The sequence below is a fragment of the Lonchura striata genome, chromosome 3, assembly GCF_050655825.1.
Source record: "Lonchura striata isolate lonStrDom1 chromosome 3, ASM5065582v1, whole genome shotgun sequence".
NCBI lineage: Eukaryota > Metazoa > Chordata > Aves > Passeriformes > Estrildidae > Lonchura > Lonchura striata.
The window spans coordinates 105981944-105991641 of record NC_140705.1 but is presented as its reverse complement, the minus strand read 5'-3'; positions in this window follow the sequence as shown (position 1 = coordinate 105991641).

The following is a 9698-nucleotide window of genomic DNA, read 5'->3' as shown; positions in this document are numbered from 1 at the left end:
AGATTGGACAACATTATCCAAGCTTCACTCATGACTGGATATTAGACAGATTTCTGCTATTTGCCTGCCTCATTTTCCATGCTCAAGCTCTGCCTTTGGAGAAGCAGCAGCTCAAGGGAGCAGGCTTGCATGTTGAGATTCAGGGCAGTTCTTTCTTGTGGCACTCCTGGCACTAGGGGAAGCTGAAGAGGTGCTTGGTCCCAAGCATTTTGAAGAAGCCATGGCTGCAGCACCTGAATAGGGAGCTACCAGGACACAAGAGCACTGTTGGTGAGGGAATGTGGTCTGCCAGGTTCTGTCAAGTGTGTTTTTCCAAAACAACACAGATACAACCTTTACGGCTTAAAGTGAGCGCTGTACAGGAAATTAAATACATGTGACAGAGACAAGCAGAGCTCAGAGACCTCATAAACACAGATGCAGCCATCTGTATCTCCAGTTCAGAGAGCACCTGTTAACAGCTCACATGCCACATGCATCCTGCTGTTGGAAGACTCCTCAGGAGACCTGATTCCCAATCCACCTCATTCATCATCAGGCTTCACTCTTTCCCACTAGAGAAGCTCATAGGGAAAGGGATAACAGATGCTGGCCCAGCTGGTCTGCCTCAAAGAGAGCTTTGCTTGGAGAGCTCATCTCCAGTAGGAAGTCCCACAGCACTGTTTCTTATATTGGAACCTTAAGGAAATGTCAGTCCTGTTCCCAGCATATACAAACTACACAGTCAGGGATCCCCAGGATCCCTTGTTAATACTCACTGGACAGTCTTGCGGACTACAGCTGTTACACTGGACTGAGCAAAGACAAAGTGGCTGAAGGTGCTGGGTCTTTGCCAGGACCTTTGAATTGGATTATGAACTGCCCAAACCCCAGCTTAAAAGTGTACCAGCAGTGTCATTCAGGCTGAGATCTGCATCCTTGTTTCTCAGTCTTTATCAGGATAGTCACATGCTTGCATATTATCATTAGAATAGCTTCCAGCCTTGGAAGAACTTCAAAATTAGAGAAATCAAAGAGGGGAGAGAGAAGTCTTAGGCATTTACTAAAGTATTAGGTGCCAGTAGGTGCCAGGAGAAAATCTGGAGTTTTTCATGTTTAGAAAACAGGAATCTACTTGCAACTTTGTTCCATACAAAAAGGTAAGGAAGATATAGAGTACAGGAAAGAGAAATGACCGAAATTGTGCCAGCCATATCACAGATCTGTAAGGTGCAGTCTCAATGACCTGCTTTATTACAGTCTCAATGACCTGCTTTATCAATTAGCTGTGCTGGAATTCATAACACCTACCAGGTTGTGTTTGAATAAAAACATCGCAGCCATTCACACAAATAATTCAACCAGAAACACAGCTCCTGGTGCAAGAAGTCTGTGGTGCAGTGCAGAAATGGAAGTTTTAGAAATGGAAGTGCTTGCTAGCAAATGACCTCATACATTTTCTTTCCTGTAAGGAATTCATCTGCAAAAGAGCCTAGTGAGCCTGGCTGTTTCCCTCTTGAAAATTGTAGTAACATTGCTGTATGTAGAGTAAGACCAGCCACCTCAGACTTGTGCTCTAGCTCTGGTGCAGACTTCTCTCTGCAGAGTCAGAGCCAGGAGTGAATCCTGCACAGAGATCTGGGCATTTCTTCCTAAGATTCCATCTCACTCATTGCTTACTAAACCAAAATATAATGGAAAAACATCATCTGTCATTCTTCCTCCTCTGAAATCAAACTGGCCATTGCCTTCGGAATTGCAGGATCAGGACAGTTATTTAGTACCATACAACCAGTGCAGAGCTCTGCTGTTGAGAGATGAAACAATCCCTTTTGGGAAGTTTTCATTACTGTTTTTTAATAAGGAACACAAAAAGGGCATGGTGGTCTCTCTCACATACAACATCCATGCTTCTGTGAGGCTTTGCCAGTGCTGTCAAGCACATAATTACTGTCCTCTGTTAATAATGAATAGGGTGTAAACATGTGCTACATATCCAAATAACACATGTGAACTATTTGCCCCCTTGAAATTAATTTATTCCACTGTACTTTGAACTGATGCAGAATATTGTATAACAAGTAACTCTAGGATAAAAGGTCAAGCTAGAGTTTTTCTAAGACCAGGAATGAAAACAAATACTACAAATATTACACAACAAAAAAGCCTAAATATTATTCCATGAGGATCTGTTAAATTTTGAACAAAACAGTGTGAGTAACAAAGAATTCCTTGCGGGCTTCCAGCAAAGATACTCAATTAGAATGCCTACGTGATTTTCAAATGCTCATCAAGAGCAACAGCTGGTAGTGACCAAACTTCTCACACATCTGGTCTAATCCCTTCACAACATTTTGAAACTCCAAGGGAAAAAAAAAAAAATCATCAAGAAGCAAGATGTGTGTAAAGCAGAGATTTTTCTTCAATGAGGCTGGGACAGGCAGAGTGATGAATTTATTTCCATAGTACCTGGTTCTAATAAATACAATCAGCAGTAAGATGTTACCCACAAAGCAGGCAGCTCTTGTGACAAGCTGGATTTATTCCTTTGCCCATCAGGATGGGTTGTCTCTGCATGTCTCTGCAGCAGAAAAAGTGCACTATAACAACACTCTGTGAGATGTGAGAGGGAACAAACATTTGTTTTTCTATTACTGACTCCCAGATCTTCATGTACAACTATAACCACCATAACTGGGGATCTCATAACACTCTTCCTCTCCTCACTGTTAAACTGTAATGAACCAACATATCAGGGATTTCTGATAGTGTATGGACAAGAAATATTAGATGAAATGAATGTAAATACCCTGATAATTTTGTAGAAATACTTTACAACTACAGTAAACCAAAAAGTATGCTTAGACAATTGACATTTTTTTCTCTAAACCTAACACATGAAAATTTAAGCACCACAAAGTTTTGGGTGTTATGCAGAGTAAACAGAACATTTGTGAACTCTTTCCACAATGTTTGGGCAAATCTTGTGTGAATCCAAATGAAAAATCAACAGGTACTGCATAGATAAGGGTACTCATTCTGACACTGAAAGGAAAATATTACTATATATGCTGAATAATAGCAATAATAATGCTAATAATAAAGTGCCATGATACTGTATGGGTACAACATTGAAGAAAGAATTATTATAATTCATAGTCAAGCAGCTTGGCTCTACCTCTCTCCTAAGAGTGTATTTCTAGCTAGGCACACCATGTTTAACATCCTCAGAATGAGAACAACAAAAATACCTTCAAATATGATTTGATATTTATTAACTAAGTTTCCATCCTTGATCTTATTTCTTTCACCACAACACTGCTCACTGGTTGCAGCAGATATAATATAAAATGATCAAGATGTATTTATTAGCACAGAGCTCAAAGCCATTAATGCATAATAAGGTTTATTTCTGACGATAGATGCTAAAATCTCTGTATCTGAGGTTGTTGTTCACTATCAGGAGTCAATAGAAACACAGATAGATGTATATAAAGACCTTCATGGTGTAGGTGTAGAAATTAGTTAAAAATACATATTTAAATATTTTTTTTTGCATCTCACTGATGATGTTGCTTTCCTCTGGGAGAGGGAGCCAAATTTTAGGACTTGGCAGTGTGACAGTTATGGTTTGAACATTACTGGAGCACCAGTAAAAAGCCAGCAGTTGCCAGCAGCCAGCTATCTTATGGTTGCATGTGAGGCACAACAGCAACAAGAACACACGTCCAGGACAGATCTGATAATCATGTTTGCAGCTGGAGTTTTTTATGGACACTGCACAGAAATTGGACTTTAGGCAATGCTCATTAAAAAGAAACAAAAAATGCTTGCAAATGCAGTTTTGAATTCAAATTTCAGAAAACACTTAAATGCTTCCGATTATTTTTCCTTTCTACTTTCCCTGTTACATTCATGGACTGGAATGCACAACTGCAATGAACAATGGCTTAATTTTCAAGTTTATCTTTAAACACTAGTTTAAAAGTCATGTCTTATTCATTTTCTGGTTGCTCAAAGTCCAAGGGTCCCCAGTAATGCAGTTTTAAGCATTTGGATAAGATTTATAATAAAATGTAAATTAAGTTTTTCAATTATTGGCTTAAAAAATTATCCAGAAAAAATGGGAGTGTTGCCTACATAATAGATTATTTCTTTCAAATACTATATATCACTTCTTCATACCAAGGCTAGAGTGAGCTACTGCCTCTATGGATGTTTGCCATGTGGGTTGCAGACATCTGTTGAGTGTCAGGGAATGTAATCAAAGGATTTGCCAGGAACTCCATCAAAATCGTGCCTTTTACATTTTTCTTAGTTGAGAACACCATCCACAGTAGATTGACCTAACGGAGGGTAACACATTGAACTGGAAGCAAAATGTTTAAAGAGATGGAAGCCTTGTTGTTAACCCCATGAATTCTTCAAAATGTTGTCCTTAAACGTCAAGGTGGGCTGCAGATGGGATGCAAATATCACCCAGGAAAGCTCCATGAGCCACCCTGCTGCTGGACCTCAGAGCAAATGGAAGATGGGCTCTGCTCACTCCCCACTGTTTGCACAGGGTTTTTTTTCCCTGAGATATCTAGAAAGGCAGTATTCTCAGCTTGGATAACCCTAGTTCCTGGGGGACAGGAGAACAGCTGGCTGTATCTGCTTGCCTCCCAGACTGCAACCAAGGGAAAAATACATCTGCATCCACACCATTTTCTCCTACATAGCAGCTCATTACAGCCAAGTATTTATCTCCACAAAAGCCTATGGGAATGGGGCCTTGCACACATGGGACAGAAGAGTTTGCTTTCTTGTTGCCTCATGGCACTTGGTGTTGTTTTCACTATTCCAATAATAAAACCCTCTCTAGTTGTCCATTCATCAATTACCTTTCTTTTTACAATGGTAAATAAAAAAGTAAAAGATAGCCACAAATCTCAGAGCCTTAAGGTTGTTATGCCTCACAAATTGCACGATCATGTTTTTCATATAGCATGGGGTCATGATATGAATACTACAAAAGTAACTAAATAGAAGAGTTCTGGCATCCTTCATAAACTCTTCTATGTCAGACCACAGAAATCTGCTCCTGTCAGCTGAAGCTTTACAATAAATTAGCCCAGGATAATAATGGTACCACCCACCAGGATGGTTATGGCTTAGAGTCTGCTCATCCTCTCTGACAGACTCGTTCATTCTGTGATTTAAAGCGTGGCACACAACACTTCTGTCCAAGAGCAAGTACTCTTTGTGTGGCCATTCACAGCTATGGAGAGAGAGGAAAATAAAGCTTTGGGGATTTAGAATTTTTCACAGCAATTGAAAACCCTACTGAAAAACCAGCATGATTTAAAACATTCACACTGGGGTTAACATCCCTCGTCTGTCAACAGAGTGGTCAGAGTCAGTAAAATTACAGGTGAGTTAAACTACTACGGGAGAAAAAAACACCAGGCATTCCTTCTCAACAAGAATATATTCCAAACTGAGGGTATTCCTCCTGAAGGAAAGCATCTAAAATCACTAGCAACTTCCAAAATTCAGGGTCAGAAGTATCCCTAGTTTTATTCCAAAGGAAAGGTCAAGTCAGGAGGCTCAGATGCATATCAAAATGTTCTCAGAGCTGAAGGAGAATTCAGTTCCAACAGCTTCAGGACAGTATCTGCTGTAGATCACTGAATATTGACTGAGTAAGCCACATGAATTATCCTCCATGGTTACTATAATGATAATATGAATAATAATGAGCATGTGCAACTGGTAGTTGCCCAGCTGGAAAACATAAAGTTTCCGTATATATCTGCCAATTGGACTTTTAATGACAAAACCACAGACGTTTGGACTATTTGAAAAAGGACAAATGGAATAAAAACATACTATCTCTGTGAGAAACTATTTGATTTGTAAACTGCAGCATTGTAAAACAAATGTCATATGTGTAGAAAAAAAAAAGAGTGGAAATGGTTCTTGAGCACATATGGAAGAAAGTTTTCTTGATTTACTGCTTATTGCAATAAAACTTTTGATTAAGAATGCAAAAGCAGAAATATCTCTGCTTTTGACTATTTCTTAAAGTTTATCCAAAGGAAATTTCTTATCTGGGGAAGGAGGAGAAGCAATATAGTAATTTCTGACCCCAGGCTGATACTAAAGCATTCTGAAACAATAAGGGCCCAGGGGTGTCGAAGGCAGCTGCTTGAATTCCTCAAAAATATATATATTTACAAAGGCTATTTTGAGTTCTCTGCATTTCAGTAATGGAATCCAGCTGCTCTGACCTTTGGAAATTACCTCGTACAGTGTGAACAGCAGCACAGATAAGTGTTACTTTAAATTGCAGTTAAAGTCCAACTGCTCAGCGTTTTGCTTAAAGGGCTGGCATGAGAGAAAACAAAATAAGAAAGAATATTACATCTCTGGTCTAAGAAGCAAAATAAAAACTTCAGTCATTCAAAATAATGGTTTGATGAGACCCCTTCAGTGAAAATAATACATGCTAAATAAAACTTGAAGATGTGAGGGTACAGTTTTCCGAAACACCAGGAAACCAAACTTGAAAGAGAGGATTTCTCCTCTCATCTCACTCCTGAAATAATAATTTTATCTTCATTCTTCCTGGGCCGTTTTAGGAAGCAGGGCCCTGAAAAGTAGTTTAGTTAAGAAAAGCTTTATATAACATTAAAAATTCAGATTTCAGTTTTGGTCAGACTTGTGCAGAACGTAATGGCACCAAAAGGACTATGATGGGATCTCACACAGACCCTTTTATGCCTACTTAGAGCAAACTGATAAAAGATAGTGGATAACATGCTATGAAGTAAATAGGCTTTAGGGCCAAAGTCCATGGGAGATCATCCTTTGCAAATGTCAAATGAGACCTAAAATCAGAGCTTCTGAAAAAAATTTTTCTCCTTTAACAGAGATTTGACAAAACACATCTCCTGCATTCCAACCAAACAGACTCTGTGCTTGCCCAGCTCTAAGAGGTGACATGTCCATGCATCCCAATATCTACCATGGCTTGCCTGACCCTGGTTCCTTCCAGAGAGGCAGGTCCCTGCTTTGCCCAAGCTGCACATCCCACTGGGCACTTCATCCATCCTCAGCAGCACCAGGCAGTGAACAATGGCAGATGGATCTCATGAGCTGAACGTGAGGCTCTGAATCCACTCCTCATCCACAGGTCTCAGTGGCTTTTCACATCACAAATCCTTTGTTTTCAGCCAAGACCTGAGCATCTGGAAGGGGGAAGAAGAGCTGAGCATCCTGGCTCTTGTTTTTTTAAAGACACAAGGGTCAATGTGACTCATGTCCTTTGAGTCTGTGGCTCCACATTTTTTTTCCTATTGCTCAGTATTTTCATGTTTCTTTCTTAAGGATCCTAAAAAGCTGATGAGAAAACACAGCTGTGAAATAGAACCTGCAAAATCAGCGGTGCTGAGGCAATATCAGAAGCCAAATAAAATGAAAAAAAAATGACTCGTTATCTTTACATTTGATGACTTTATTTCAATCTCTTCATCACCTTTCCAATACTTATCCAAGATTTTTTTTTTTTAACTTGGGGTAGGTCATATTGGTGATCTCAAACTTTGGGTAGTCAGTAAATCCTTGGAACATATTTCTACACCCATTGGATCACCTTCAAATGCTACTGCCACATTCTCCTTGCTAAAATGCAAAAGCAAGGCTGGCAGCTGTGGGAATGAATGCAGAAACTGGACAAGCCCATGATCCTGCTAAGATCAAGGCACGCTGGAAAATTCTGTGAGCCTCTAGAAGGAAAATGATGCTTTAGTGCATCCCTCTGGCCTTAGGGTGGCAGCCTTGCAGCTGTACTGAAAAGCTGACAGTATCCATGTGCACTTCTCCCCTCTGCAAACCCAGTCCCTTTGAGAGCAGCCAGCACATGCCCTGGCTCCTTCTTGCCATCAAATCCACCTCTAACAGAGCTGTAGGGGTGCAAGCAGGGCTGGAAACTCCCGAGCTGCCTGCTGCTATGATGTGGGTCAGCAGAAACGTGCCTCATCTGCTGTTTGATTTTCTCTGCCCAGATTAGTCTCTTAGTGCCTGCCACCTGATGCCAAGGCAGAAATGATGCTGCTGGATACTTCAGAGGGAAGTTCTGGTAAGTGATGTCAGACAAGGAAAGTTTTGACATCTAGATGACCAGCTCAGAAAAAAGAGATTTAATTCCTAGCAATGGCTGTCCTAGTGTAGGACATATGCAATGAACTACGTGCCCTCAACTGAGCTAATCATAGAACCATAGGATGGTTTGGGTTGGAAGGGACCTTAAAAGTAATCTCATTCCAACCAGGGCAGGGACACCTTCCACCATACCCAGTGGCTCAGAGCCCCATCCATCCTAGCTGGGATGGGACATCCAAAACTTCTCTAGCCAAACTGTTCCAGTGCCTTACTTCCCACACAGTAAAGATTTTTTTTCTAATACCTCATCTAGTCTCTTCCAGTTTGAAGCCATTCACTCTTGTCCTGTCACTACATGCCCTTGTAAATGGTCTGTCCATCTTTCTTGTAGGCTCCCTTCAGGTACTGGAAAGCTGCAATTAGACCCTAAAGCCTTCTCTTTCCTAGGCTGACAATCCTACATCTCTCAGCCTGTCCTCATAGGAAGGGTGCTTCATCCCTCTGATCATTTTCTTGGCCTCCTCTGAGCTCTTCAAGAGGTCTGTGTCCTTGCTGTGCTGGGGAGCCCAAGCTGGACACAGCACTGGAGCTGTGGAGGCCAGAATTACCTCCCTTGACTTGCTGGCCATGATTCTTTTAAAGCATCCCAGCATACAATTGCTGTTGTGGGCTGCAAGCACACGTTCCTCACTGATGTCCATCTTCTCACCCACCAGCACTCCCAAGTTCTTCTCCCCAAGGCTGCTCTCAACCTGTTCATTCCCCAGCCTGGACTGATACCATGGGTATGCAGGTCTTTGCCACAACAAAAACCATCACACCACATAGCAAAAAAATGAGCTGAAGCCACAGAGTAGTTTCATTTATGTATTGTGAAATCCAAGACATCAGGACTTTGAGATTTTACTTTCCCCATAAGTATCAGGCCAGCAGCGGCAACAAATAAGGGGAGAACAAGAAGGGAAAAGAAAAAGGGGGTTTTATAGAATCACAGAGTATTCTGAATTGGAAGACATGTACAAGGATCATTAAGTGCCACTCCTGGCCCTGCACAGAGCACCCCAAGAGCTGCACCATGTGTCTGAGAGAATTACCCAAATACTTCTTGGACTCTGTCAGGCTTGGTGCTGTGACTGCACCCCTGGAGAACCTGTTCCAGTGCCCAGCCCTCTGGGTGAAGAACCTTTTCCTAATATCCAACCTTAAACTCCTCGGACACAGGTGATAGGGAAGAAACGCCTAAGAAAGAAAGCTTCAAGGAATCAACCCTTACTGTCCAACTTAAAAGAACTTTAAAATTACATGAAAAATTTGAGGGGATGACTCAGTGAATCAGGAATTGTTGTCCTCTAATATTATTGACACAGAACAATCCCACTCCTGGGACTGATTTCCAAATGTGCAGAATACTCAGTTCAAATAAAAAAAAAAACCTGTAGGTGCACAACACTTTCTGAAATTAAGTATTTTATGTTTAATTTTGTTTTTTTTTCTTAATTCCACTCTACCCCCGTGGCCGACTGTATTTGTGAAGGCCAGCTGGATCCAATTCCTAGGACAGTAGTATTACACTC